The 13,829-nt window shown below is 42.0% G+C and overlaps 1 long non-coding RNA gene and 1 pseudogene across 1 annotated transcript in view; one reads left to right on the top strand and one right to left on the bottom strand.

The window, feature by feature from the left end:
• Positions 1 to 13,829, top strand: part of LOC106005843 — a 42,535-nt gene that overhangs the window by 12,057 nt on the left and 16,649 nt on the right. The window contains exon 3 of the long non-coding RNA XR_001179525.2: positions 1,404 to 1,485. This is a non-coding gene — a long non-coding RNA (uncharacterized LOC106005843). The remainder of the gene's footprint in view (positions 1 to 1,403; positions 1,486 to 13,829) is intronic.
• LOC123390171 lies at positions 2,688 to 2,831 on the bottom strand (annotated as a pseudogene).

Genomic DNA, 13,829 nt, shown 5'->3' with positions numbered 1-13,829 from the left:
GTCCTAGGCACACAGTCAATGTTTACCAAAACCAGGGAGCACATAATCAGCAGCCTCAGAGTGCTGAAGGCAGGTGAGTGGCACAGCTGGCCTGGGCTGGTGTCTGTCCTACCCCTGGACTTTGCTTCCAGAAACACTGTGGATCTCAGTCACACTGTGGGTGCACTGCTAGGTTCCTCTTCCAGTGGCCGCCAGAAACCAGGGAGGGAGAGCCTGCAGGGCCCAGTCCCTGGAGCCCTCATGTTCCCTCCTAATTCTCCTTCTCAGGCTGGGCCGGGTAGGGTAACAGGTCAGCGGTGGCCCAGGGTGGCTCTCTCTTCTCTTTGCTCCCAAGTTGCCACCTTCTGTCCAACGGAGCTGGGAGCTGGGTGGGTCCTAGAGATCTTGCTCCTGGTGCCTTCTCTTCAGAGGGGCCCTTAAGACCCATCCTCGACTGGGCCCTGGTATGCAGAGAGGAGGGAACCTGGCAGGCTCCAGGCTGCCATTCACGGAAAGGCCTGCTTGTAAGGTTGAAGCCTTGGCTGGTCCTGAGAAACTCGGATTTCAGGACTCTCATCTGCAGTGAAATTAGAGAAAGAATTTTAAAAATTCCTTTGTATTTCCTAGCTATTGTATTTAGATGTATGGTTAACATTGATGTAAAATGTCATATGCCTATAATTTAATAAGTGCCAGAGGGATCGTCCCCATCAAAGAGATGTAACTTTCCTTGGAATTTGAAATCTTTTTTTTTTTTTAATATTTTATTTATTTATTTGACAGACAGAGATCACAAGCAAGCAGAGAGAGAAGGGGCAGGCTCCCTGCTGAGCAGAGAGCCCAATGCGGGGCTCAATCCCAGGACCCTGAGATCATGACCTGGGCTGAAGGCAGAGGCCTAACCCACTGAGCCACCCAGGCACCCGTGAAATCTTTTGAGTATTGAAACCAGAGCAATCTTCTGTAACTAGATTCTTACCATGATTTTTGCCTTTTGGAGCTTCTGGGGTTGGGGCAAGGGGGAAGACCACTGAGAAGGAGAAGCAGTCTCCAAATGGAGATACACCTTTGAGGCTTGAAAAAGCAGTTTGTTTCGTTGCTAATGAGCTCTCGTGAAATTGCCTGTGTGACCGTTAGAGGCATAGTTTGGAGGACATCCACTTGGGCTCTAAGACCAACATGACAGAAAGGGTTAGGAAAGCTGTCTCGCTTGGCTGCAACAGAAGAAAAGCCAGAGCCTTTCCCCCCTCAGCTTTAGGGAGGTCTAACAAAAATTGCCTTGATGATAATCAAGGTATACAATGTGATATTTTGATAAACAGTGTAGGCACTGTGCAAGGTTTGCCACAGTCAAGCTAACGAGTGTATCCATTATTTTACACGTTACCTTTTGGCCACTGACTTTTGGAATCCCGCATTCACAGATCCCAGATGCCTGGCTCCGCCTCCAAGCTGACACCTGCTGCTGTTTCAGCCCTATCGCAAGCTGCGTGGAGCTAAAATCAGGTAAAATCACTGCACCTGAGGAGCTGGGCAGATTTGGGACACCCCCCTGTGCAGCAGACTCTGTGAAAACATTAGGGATGCTGCTGGACCATCTGGTTGTTGCAGGTGAAAAGCTTTCTTTCTTTTTTAAGATTTTATTTATTTATTTGACAGACAGAGATCACAAGCAGGCAGAGAGAGAGGGAGGAAGCAGGCTCCCCACTGAGCAGAGGGCCCAATGCAGGGCTCGATCCCAGGATCCTGGGATCAGGACCTGAGCCAAAGGCAGAGGCTTTAACCCACTGAGCCACCCAGGCCCCCCCGAAAGGTTTGATGGCACAAGTTAAACCCCAGCTGCTCATTGGCTGTTTCTGGTGCAGACTCGTTGCCTTCCTAACTGTGATTCCTGCCCAAAGCCAGCGGGTTGGGTGAGGGCATGTCACAAGGACTGTGACCCTCCCCCCAACTCCTGATGGACGGGGGACATCCCATGGCTGTGGATTGCTGCATTTGATTTTTCCTTTAGCTGCAATTTCCATCGGTAGACAGATAGACTGATTCTTCCTTCCTCACTTTCTCTTGGTACACACACCTTAGTGGGGCCATGTGCTAAGTGCAGCTGTCCCCCCGAAAGACATTATCTTTTCCAGGGGCCTCACTAGATCCGTGCAGGGTGGAAGGGGTAGAGAGTTATAGAAACCCATTTTGAACACTTTTGAAAAAGCAGGATTTTGCCCTATTTCCTGAACCTAAGGAGTCTTTCCAGATATAAATATATATCTGGCTATATATTTATATAAAAATATATAAATTCTTATAAATATTTTATATAAATATATAGCCAGATATATTTATTATATCTGGATACATATTTATTATTTATTTATTTTTATAAATATTTATTTTATAATTTTTATTTATTATTTATATAATTTATTATTATAAAGATATAAAAATTTATAGTATAATTTTTTTTTTCCTTCAAAAATACTTTTGTCCTTCTTGTGTGGAACCCTTCCCGACAAAGGTCTGGGTGAGGGTAGGGAGTGACTGAAAATGAATTAAAGTTTTAGTTACTGAATGGGACATACTGATTTTTTAAAAAAGATTTATTTATTTATTAGTGAGAGAGAGAGAGAGAGAGCATGAGCAGGAGGGGCAGACAGAGAGGGAGAGGGGAGAAGATCTCAAGCAGACTCCCTACCAAGCACAGAGCCCAACATGGAGCTTGATCCCAGGACCCTGATACGGTGACCCAAGGGGAGACCTAGAGTCAGAGAACTCAAATGACTGTGCCACTCAGGCTCCCAATACTGATTTTTTTTTTTTTTTAACACTTGATCTTAGCCAAAAGGCCAAGAAGCGATTTTTTTTTTTTTTTTTTTTTAAACACTAGAGAAAAACGTGGCGCCTGGGTGGCTCAGTGGGTTAAAGCCTCTGCCTTCGGCTCAGGTCATGATCTCAGGGTCCTGGGATCGAGCCTGACATTGGGCTCTCTGCTCAGCAGGGAGCCTGCTTCCCTTCCTCTCTCTCTGCCTGCCTCTCTGCCTACTTGTGATCTCGGTCTGTCAAATAAATAAATAAAATCTTAAAAAAAAAAAACACTAGAGAAAAACAAAACCCCTGTACTAGGATGCTCATAGGAGGAGAGGAGAGAGCGTTACTGATCTTGGTTTTTCAGAACTGTTCTGGAAGCTTTCCTTTCTTTCTGAAGGGAACTCCCCTTGCTGCCTTCCCACGCAGCGTCTAGCTTTGAATTTTAGATTCTGCGTCCAAGAGCCCACCTGACAGCAAGGTGTGGCCTAGATACTGCACTTTCCACGATTTGTGGGTTTCCCTGCCCCTGGCTAAGTCCGAGATCCCTGCGGGGTGTAACTGAGCTCATCTCTCCCTGCTGTATGGGTCCCTAGTGATCATATTCTGCTTTCAAGATGCTTGGCAAAGGGCGAAGGGAGCGTGCAGAAGAGAGTTAGCCTAGTAGTTCTAGAAAGGGCTGCTTCTAAGTTTGGCCCTTGGCTAAGATCTGAACATGTGGATTGGGGGAAAGTTCCAGTGTTTCCCTGGATGGCTATAACAGGGCTCGTTAAGACTTCTTCTTCTTTTTTTTTTTTTTTTTTAAGATTTTATTTATTTATTTGACAGAGAGATCACAAGTAGGCAAAAAGGTAGGCAGAGAGAGAGGCGGAAGCAGACTCTCTGATAAGCAGAGAGCCCGATGCGGGGCTCGATCCCAGGACTCTGAGATCACGACCTGAGCTGAAGGCAGAGGCTTTAACCCACTGAGCCACCCAGGTGCCCTTCGTTAAGACTTCTTATGAACATCTGTAATCAGCCTGTTGACAAAGTGGGAACCTTGGGAAACTGGGAGGTGTATCCTTCTGTCTTACTAAGAGGAGAGTTATACCCTGGTCTCTAAAGGTAAAACCTCAAGAAACAGAAGTTGTAGAATTGTATTTAAGTGACGAAGAGAAGGAATTGCAACCTAACTATAAAATGTGTTTTGTGGAAGCAGGGAGTGGAAGGGGGTACCGTGAGACGTCAGCGGGTAGGTGAGCTCGGGAAACAAACCAGGAGCCCCCAACAGGTGTGGCCTCTAAGAAGAGAGAGGAGGTTCATAGGAGCCCCGAGGGAGATGAGTTTTGTTTTGCTTGTTAAGATTTTTATTCATTTATTTGAGAGAGAGCATGAGCCAGAGGGAGATCATGAGCAAGGGGAAGGGGCAGAGGGAGAAGCAGGCTCCCAGCTAAGCAGGGACTCAGTACCAGGACTCTGGGACCATGACCTGGGCCAAAGGCAGAGACTTAACCCACTGAGCCACCCAGGCACCCACCAGTTTATTTCTTTTTAAAGATTTTTTTTTTTTAAGAATTTTATTTATTTGACAGAGAGAGATCACAAGTAGGCAGAGAGGCAGGCAGAGAGAGAGGAAGGGAAGCAGGCCCCTGCTGAGCAGAGAGCCCGATGTGGGACTCGATCCCAGGATCCTGAGATCATGACCTGAGCCGAAGGCAGTGGCTTAACCCACTGAGCCACCCAGGCGCCCTATTTCTTAAAGCCATTTTAGAGGACAATGATTATAGGAGTCACAGTGAGAGTTTCTGGGGTACTGGAAATGTTCTGGATTTGGGTGCTTGTTACCAAGTGTGTTCACTTTGTCAGAATTAATTGAGGTGTGTGTAGATTCAAATGTACTTTAAATTTCAATTAAAAACCCATTTATTTTTGGTGGGGTGCCTGGGTATCTCAGTCAGCTGAGTGTCCAACTCTTGGTTTTGGCTTGGGTCATGATCTCATGAGTTGTGGGGTTGAGGCCTGCGTTGGGCTCTGCGTGGGGAGTCTGCTTGAAGATTCTCTCTCTCCCTCTGCCCCTCCCCACTCACATGCATGTGCTCCCTTTCTCTCTCTCTCAACTAAATAAATAAATCTGTTTTTAAAAAAAGATTTATTCTTTTATTGTGGTACACTACACACAACATAAAATTTACCACTAGGGACTTTTTTTTTTTTTTTTTTGATAGACAGAGAGAGATCACAAGTAGGCAGAGAGGCAGGCAGAGAGAGAGGAGGAAGCAGGCTCCCCACTGAGCAGAGAGCCCGATGTGGGGCTCGATCCCCTGAGATCATGACCCGAGCCGAAGGCAGAGGCTTAAACCACTGAGCCACCCAGGCGCCCCACCACTAGGGACTTTTAGTGCGTTCACAGTGTTGCACAATCTGTATCTGCTTCCAGAACATTCCTATCACCTTCCAAAAAGATCTCACAACCCTTAGCTGTCACTCTTCAGTTCTCCTGTCCTCCTAGCCTTGGCAACCACTAATCTGCTTTCTGTCTCTGTAGATGTGCCTTTTCTGGACCTTTCACGGAAACGGAGTCATGTCCCAGGTGGTTGAGTGTCTGGCTTCCTTAACTTAGAGTGATGTCAAAGTTCATCCTTGTTGAAGCAGGTTTCATTTCCCTTCATGGCTCCATATTCCATCAAACACATATACCACATGTTACTTATCTGTCACTCTCAGTTGCTGGGCCATTTCCCACTTCTTGGCTATTACGAAGAAGGCTGCCATGGATGATGGTGCCCAAGTCTTTCCCTTGGGTGAACACCTTGGAGTGGAATTACTGGGTCATAATGTAACTCTCATTAACATTTAGAGGTACTGCCAAACTGGTTTCCACAGTGGCAGTGCCACTTACATTCCTACCAGAAAGCAGGAGGGCTGCTTGCTTGTTCTTCCCAACCTCACCAACGGCTGTTGGCTACCGTTTTGACTCAAGCCCTTCCAGCTCTCCCGGAAAGGATGCTTCATCGTGGTTTTGATTTGCATTTGCCTAATGGCTAATGACTTTCATTTTTATGTCCTTATTGCCAATTTACATATATTCTTTGGAGAAATCTCTATGCATATCCTTTGCCTATTTTTAAATTGTATTACATATCTTTTTATTCTTTCTTTATTTATTTAAAAATTTTATTTATTTATTTGACAAACAGAGATCTCAGGTAGGCAGAGAGACAGGCAGAGAGAGAGGAGGAAGCAGGTTCCCCAGTGAGCAGAGAGCCCGACGCAGGGCTTGATCCCAAGACCCCGGGATCTTGACCGGAGCCGAAAGCAGAGGCTTCAACCCACTGAGCCACTCAGGCGCCCCTATTCTTTTTTTTTTTTTTTTTAATTCTATTTAATTATGAGAGAGAGAGAGTTAGAGAGAGAGAGAAAGCATGAGTGGGGGAGGGGCAGAGGGAGAGGGTGAGAGAGAAGCAGACTCCCCACTGAGCAAGGAGCCTGATGTGGGACTTGATCCCAGGACCCTGAGATCATGACCTGAGCCGAAGGCAGACGCTTAACCCACTGAGCCAGATAGATGATTTGGAGTATTAGTTACCATTCTGTGGGTTCTCATTTCACTTTCTTGATGGTATCATTTGCAGCACAAAAGTTGTAATTTATTTTATTTTATTTTCCTTTTTAAAAATTTAAATGCAATTAATTAGTATATAATGATTATTGGTGTCAGAGGTAGAAGTCAGTGATTCATCAGTCTTATGTAATACCCAGTGCTTGGGCCCTCCTTAATGTCCATCACCCACTTACCCCATCACCCTACCCCTCCTCTTCAGCAGCCCTCAGTTTGTTTCCTATGATTCAGGGTCTCTTATGGTTTTTCTCCCTCTCTGATTTCATCTTATGGTACTCTGTTTTGTGTCTCAAATTTCCTATATGAGTGAGATCGTATCATTGTCTTTCTCTGACTAACTTGTTTCTCTCAGCATAATACCCTCTAGTTCCATACACGCTGTTGCAAATGGCAAGATTTCATTTTTTGATGGCCGAGTAGTATTCCATTGTGTATATGGACTACATCTTCTTTATCCATGTCATCTGTCGATGGACATCTGGATTCTTTCCATAGTTTGGCTATTGTGGACATTGCTGCTATAAACATTTGGGTGCATGTGCCCCTTCAGATCACTACATTTGTATCTTTGGGATAAATACACAGTAGTGCAATTGCAGTATTGTAGGGTAGCTCTATTTTTAACTGTTTGAGGAAACTCCATGCTGTTTTCCAGAGTGGCTGCACCAGTTGCATTCCCACAACATTGTTAGAGGATTCCCCTTTCTCTGAATCTTCACCAACATCTATCATTTCCTGACTTGTTAATTTTAACCATTTTGACTGGTGTGAGATGGTATCTCATTGTGGTTTTGATTTGTATTTCCCTGATGCTAAGTGATGTTAAGCATTTTTTTCATGTATCTGTTGCCATTTGTATGTCTTTGGAAATATGTCTGTTCATGTCCTCTGCCCATTTCTTTCTTTTTTTTTTTTTTTTAAAGATTTTATTTATTTATTTGCCAGAGACAGAGGGAGAGAGCGAGAGCGAGCGAGCACAGGCAGACAGAGAGGCAGGCAGAGGCAGAGGGAGAAGCAGGCTCCCCGCCAAGCAAGGAGCCCGATGTGGGACTCGATCCCAGGATTCCGGGATCATGACCTGAGCTGAAGGCAGCCACTTAACCAACTGAGCCACCCAGGCGTCCCCTTTGCCCATTTCTTGATTGGATTATTTGTTTTTCAGCTGTTGAGCTTGGCAAGTTCTTTATAGATTTTGCATACTAGCCCTTGGTCTGGTATGTCATTTGCAAATATCTTTTTCCATTCTGTTGGTTGTCTTTTACTTTTGACAACTGTTTCCTTTGCTGTGCAAAAGCATTTTATCTTGATGAAGTCCCAATAGTTTATTTTTACATTTGTTTCCCTTGCCTTTGGAGATGTTTCTAGCAAGAAGTTGCTGTGGCTGAGGTCACAGAGTTTGCTACTTGTGTTCTTTTCTAGGCTTTTTTTTTTTTTTTAAAGATTTTATTTAGAGAGCACAAGAAGGGGGAGTGGCAGGCAGAGAAGGCAGAGGAAGAAGCAGGCTTTCCACTGGGCGAGGAACTCAATGTGGGACTTGAACCCTGGCCCTGGGATCAGGACCTGAGCCAAAGGCAGACGCTTAACCAACTGAGCCACCCAGGTATCCCTCCTCTAGGATTTTGGTGGATTCCTATTTCACATTTCGGTCTTTCATCCATTTTGAGTCTATTTTTGCGTATGGTATAAGGAAATTGTCCATTATCCTTCTTCTACATGTGGCTGTCCAATTTTCCCAACACCATTTATTGAAGAGACTTTTTTTCCATTGGCTAATCTTTCCTGCTTTGTCAAAGATTAGTTGATCATAGAGCTGAGGGTCCATTTCTGGGTTCTGTATTCTGTTCCACTGATCTATGTGCCTGTTTTTGGGCCAGTGCCATATTGTCTTGATGATTACAGCTTTGGAACTTGAAGTCTGGAATTGTGATGCATCCAGCTTTTTCTTTTTCAACATTCCTTTGGCTATTTGGGGTCTTTTATGGTTCCATACAATTTTAGGATTATTTGTTCCAGATCTGTGAAAAAAGTTGATGGCATTTTTATAGGGATTGCATTAACCATATAGATTGCTCTAGGTAGCGTAGATATTTTCACAATTATTTGTTCTTCCAATCCATGAACATGGAATGATTTTCTTTTTTAATTTTTAATTTTTTATTAACATATAATGTATTATTAGCCCCAGGGGTACAGGTATGTGAATCACCAGGTTTATATACTTCACAGCACTCACCATAGCACACACCCTCCCCAACGTCCATAACCCAACCACCCTCTCCCTACCCCTCTTCCCAGCAACCCTCAGTTTGTTTTGTGAGATTAAGAGTCTCTTGTGGTTTGTCTCCCTCCTGATCCCATCTTGTTTCATTTTTTCCCTCCCTAACCCCCAAGCCCCCCCACATTGCCTCTTAAATTCCTCCCATCAGGGAGATCATATGATAATTGTCTTTCTCTGATTGACTTATTTCACTCAGCATAATACCCTCTAGTTCCATCCATGTCATTGCAAATGGCAAGATTTCATTTCTTTTAATGGCTGCATAGTATTCCATTGTATATATATATATACCGCATCTTCTTTATCCATTCATCTGTTGATGGACATCTGGGCTCTTTCCATAGTTTGGCTATTGTGGACATTGCTGCTATAAACATTCGGGTGCATGTGCCCCTTCAGATCACTACGTTTGTATCTTTAGAGTAAAGACCCAGTAGTGTGATTGCTGGGTTGTAGGGTAGCTCTATTTTCAACTTTTTGAGGAATTTCTGTGCTGTTTTCCAGAGTGACTACATCAGTTTGCATTCCCACCAACAGTGTAGGAGGGATGGAACAATTTTCTATTTATTGGCGTCAGCTTCAGTTTCTTTCATGAATGTTCTATAGTTTTCTGAGTACAGATCCTTTGCCTCTTTGGTTAGGTTTATTCCTGGGTGTCTTATGGTTTTGGAGGCAATTGTAAATGGGATCAACTCCTTAATTTCTCTTTCTTCTGTCTCACTGTTAGTGTATAGAAATGCAGCTGATTTTTCTGTGTTGATTTTATATCCCAACACTCTGCTGAATTCCTGTATGAGTTCTATTGGATGGAATCTTTTGGGTTTTCACATAAAGCATCATGTGATCGGCAAAGAATGAGTCTGACTTCTTCTTTAACTGATTCAGATGTCTTTTATTTCTTGTTGTTGTCTGATTGTTGAAGCTAGAACTTCCAGTACAGTGCTGAACAGTAGTGGTGACAGTGGACATCCCTGTCATATTCCTGACCTTAGGGGAAAAGGTCTCAGTTCTTCCCACTGAGAATGATATTTGCTATGGGCTTTTTGTATATGGCTTTTATGATATTGAGGTATGTTCCCTCTCTCCCTACACTGTGAAGAGTTTTAATCAAGAAAGGATGTTGTACTTTGTCAAATGCTTTTTCTGCATCTATTAAGAGGATCATATGGTTCTTGTTCTTTCTTTTATGTAGTGAATCACATTGATTGAGTTGCGGATGTTGAATCACCCTTATAGCCCAGGAATAAATCCCACTTGGTCTTGGTGAATAATCCTTTTAATGTACTGCTGGATCCTATTGGCTAGTATTTTGGTGAGAATTTTGGCATCCGTGTTTGTCAGGGATATTGGTCTGTAATTCTCCTTTTTGGTTGGGGTCTTTGTCTGTTTTGGGGATCAAAGTAATACTGACCTCATAGAAAGAGTTTGGAAGTTTTTCTTCCCTTTCTGTTTTTTGAAACAACTTCAGAAGAATAGAGAAAGTCTTGTATTACTAATACTTCCCTCTTAGGACCGCCTTTGCTGTATCCCAAAGGCTTTGAACAGTTGTGTTTTCACTTGTTTCCATAAATTTAATTCTTTAATTTCCTGGTTGACCCATTCATTCTTTAGTAGGCTGTTCTTTAATCTCCATGTATTTGAATTCTTTCCAAATTTCCTCTTGTTATTGAGTTCCAGTTTCAAAGCATTGTTGTCCAAAAATATGCAGGGATTGATCCCAGTCCTTTGGTACTAGTTGAGATCTGATTTGTGACCCAGTATGTGATCTATTCTGGAGGATGTTCCATGTGCACTCAAGAAGGATCTGTATTCTGTTACTTTGGGATGGAACTCTGAAAATATCTGTGAAGTCCATCTGGTTCGGTGTTTCATTCAAAGCCCTTATTTCCTTGTTGATCTTCTACTTAGATGACTGCCCATTGCAGCAAATGGGGTATTAAAGTCCCTTACTATTATTTTATTGTTATCAATGTATTTCTTTAATTTTTTTATTAATTGACTTATATAATTGGCTGCTCCCATGTAAGGGGCATAAAATTTACAATTGTTAGATCTTCTTGTTGACTAGACCCTTTAATTATTTTATAGTGTCCTTCCTCATCTCTTATTACAGTCTTTGGTTTAGAATCTAATTTGCCTGTTACAAGGATTGCTACCCCAGCTATCTTTTGATGTTCATTAGCATGATTAGTGGTTTTCCACCCCCTCACTTTCAATCTGGAGGTTACTTTGGGTCTCAAATGAGTCTTTTGCAGACAGCATATCGTTGGGTCTTGTTTTTTTTTTTTTTTAAGATTTTATTTATTTATTTGACAGGCAGAGATCACAAGCAGGCAGAGAGGCAGATAGAGAGAGAGGGGGAGGCAGGCTTCCCGCTGAGCAGAGAGCCTGATGCGGGGCTCGATCCCAGGACTCCAGGATCATGACCTAGGCCGAAGGCAGAGGCTTTAACCCACTGAGCCACCCAGGCGCCCCGGGTCTTGTTTTTTAATCCACTCTTATATCCTGTGTCTTTTGATTGGGACATTTATCCCATTTACATTCAGAGTAACTACTGAAAGATACAGATTTACTGCCATCGTATTACCTGTAAAATAATTGTTTCTGTATATTATCTCTATTGCTTTCTGGTCTTTGTTACTTTTGTCTTTCTTTCTGTTCAGTGGGTCCCCTTTTAATATTTCTTTTTTTTAAAGATTTTACTTATTTATTTGACAGAGAGAGATCACAAGTGGGCAGAGAGGGAGGCAGAGAGAGGGGAGGAAGCAGGCTTCCTACTGAGCAGAGGGCCCAATGTGGGCTCCATCCCAGGACCCTGAGATCATGACCTGAGCTGAAGGCAGAGGCTTAACCCACTGAGCCACCCAGGCGCCCCCCTTTTAATATTTCTTATAGGGCTGGTTTAGTGATCACAAATTCTTTTAGTTTCTGTTTGTCCTGGAAGCTTTTTATCTCCCCTTCTATTTCGAATAACATCCTAGCTGGATAAAAGTATTCTTGGCTGCGTATTTTTCTCATTTAGCATTCTGAGTATATCATGGCAGTCTTTTCTGGTCTGCCAGGTCTCTTTTCTGCTGCCAGTCTGATTTTCTACCCTTGTAGGTTACAGATCTCATCCCAAGCTGCTTTCAGGATTTTCTCTTTGTCTGAGATTTGCAAGTTCTGCTATTATATGTTGGGGTGTTGACCTATTTTTATTGATTGTTGGGCAGGGTTCTCTGTGCCTCCTGGACTTGGATTCCTGTTTTCTTCCTCAGAATAGGGAGGTTCTCTGCATAATTTGCTTCAGTATACCTTCTCCCCTCCCTCTCTCTTTCTTTTTCTTCTGGGATACCAATTATTCTAGTATTGTTTCGCTATATAGTATCACTTATCTTTCAAATTCTATCCTCATGATCCAGTAGTTGCTTATCTCTCTTTTTCTCAGCTTCTTTATTCTCCATCTTTTGGTTTTCTATATCACTAATTCTCTCTTCTGCCTCATTTATCCTAGCAGTTAGAGCCTCCATTTTTTATTGCATCTCATTAATAGCCTTTCTGGGTTTGACTTGATTAGATTTTGGTTCTTTTATTCTCCAGAAAGGGATTCTCTAGTGTCTTGAATGCTTTTTTCAAGTCCAGCTAGTATCTTTATAATCATTATTTTGAATTCTAGTTCTGACATCTTACTTATGTCCACACGGATTAGGTCCCTGGCAGTGACTACTCCCTCTTGTTCTCTTTTTGGAGGTGAGTTTTTCTATCTTGTCATTCTGTCCAGAGAAGACTAGATGAATGAGACAACAGAATACTAAAATGGCAACAATGTCCCCAGAGAAATGTACACTAAACAAAGTAGAAGAGACCTGAAACAAACAAACAAAAAAAAAATAAAAATAAAAATAATAAAATAAAAACTAAAATTAAAAAGAGAGAATATAATCAGACAGGTGAACAGAATAGAGCAATACACTGGATCCTTTGTGTATTTTGGCCTGTTTGTTGGAAAACTAGATCCCAAAGTTGTAAAGAAAGAAAAACATATATATACAAAAGTAAAATACAGTGAAAGGATAGAATGTAATTGTAAAAATGAGAGTTAAAAGATAAAAGAAAAAAAAAAAAAGAGGAATATAAATAGACAGTTGAACCAAACAGAGCGATACTTTATACCCTGAGTGTATTTTGGTTGGTTTGTTAGAAGAAACTACATCTCAAAATTGTAAAAAAGAAAAACTTATGTAAATACAAAAATATACGAAACTTTTGCACAATACAAAATACAAAAAAAAATACAAAAAAATTAAATACATTGAAAGGGTAGAATGTAACTGTAAAGATGAAAATTTAAGAAGACTTTAACAATAGCGAAATAAGTCAAGCAGAGAAAGACAACTATCATATGATCTCCCTGATATGAGGAGTGGTGATGCAACATGGCGGCTTAAGTGGGTAGGAGAAGAATAAATGAAACAAGATGGGATTGGGAGGGAGACAAACCATAAGTGACTCTTAATCTCACAAAACAAACTGAGGGTTGCTGGGGGGAGGGGGTTAGGGAGAAGGGGGTGGGATTATGGACATTGGGGAGGGTATGTGCTTTGGTGAGTGCTGTGAAGTGTGTAAACCTGGTGATTCACAGACCTGTACCCCTGGGGATAAAAATACATGTTTATAAAAAATAAAAAATTAAAGAAAAAAAAAAAAGAAGACTTTAACAAGAAGAATGAAGAGGAGGAAGGGGAGGAGGAAGAAGAAGGAGAAAGAAAATATGATCAGACAGGTGAGGAGAGTAGAGCCATACACTAGATTCTGAATGTATTTTGGTCTGTTAGAAGAAACTACATCCCCAAATTGTAAAGTGAGAAAAACTTGTATGTATGTATGTGTGTGTGTGTGTGTGTGCATACACACAAAAATGATATTAAATATAATGAAAGGATAGAATGTAACTGTGAAAATGACAATTAAAAAGTTTTTTAGAGAGTCAATGAAATAAGAAATTAGTTGAAAAAGGGAAGAGAGAAAAAAAATTAAAATTGAAAGACCAAAGAATCGCGGGGGAGAACCCGTGAATTCTATGTGCTGTATTCCCCTAGGGCTGGAGTTTTGCAGTTCTTATTGATCGATGAACTTGGCCTTGGCTGGATGTTCTTGCTGATCTTCTGTGGGAGGGGCCTGTTGCACTGGTTCTCA

Source organism: Mustela putorius, unplaced genomic scaffold, assembly GCF_011764305.1.
Source record: "Mustela putorius furo isolate JIRA1106 unplaced genomic scaffold, ASM1176430v1.1 tig00537248_pilon_pilon_pilon, whole genome shotgun sequence".
NCBI lineage: Eukaryota > Metazoa > Chordata > Mammalia > Carnivora > Mustelidae > Mustela > Mustela putorius.
This window is presented reverse-complemented; position numbering and strand designations above follow the sequence as displayed.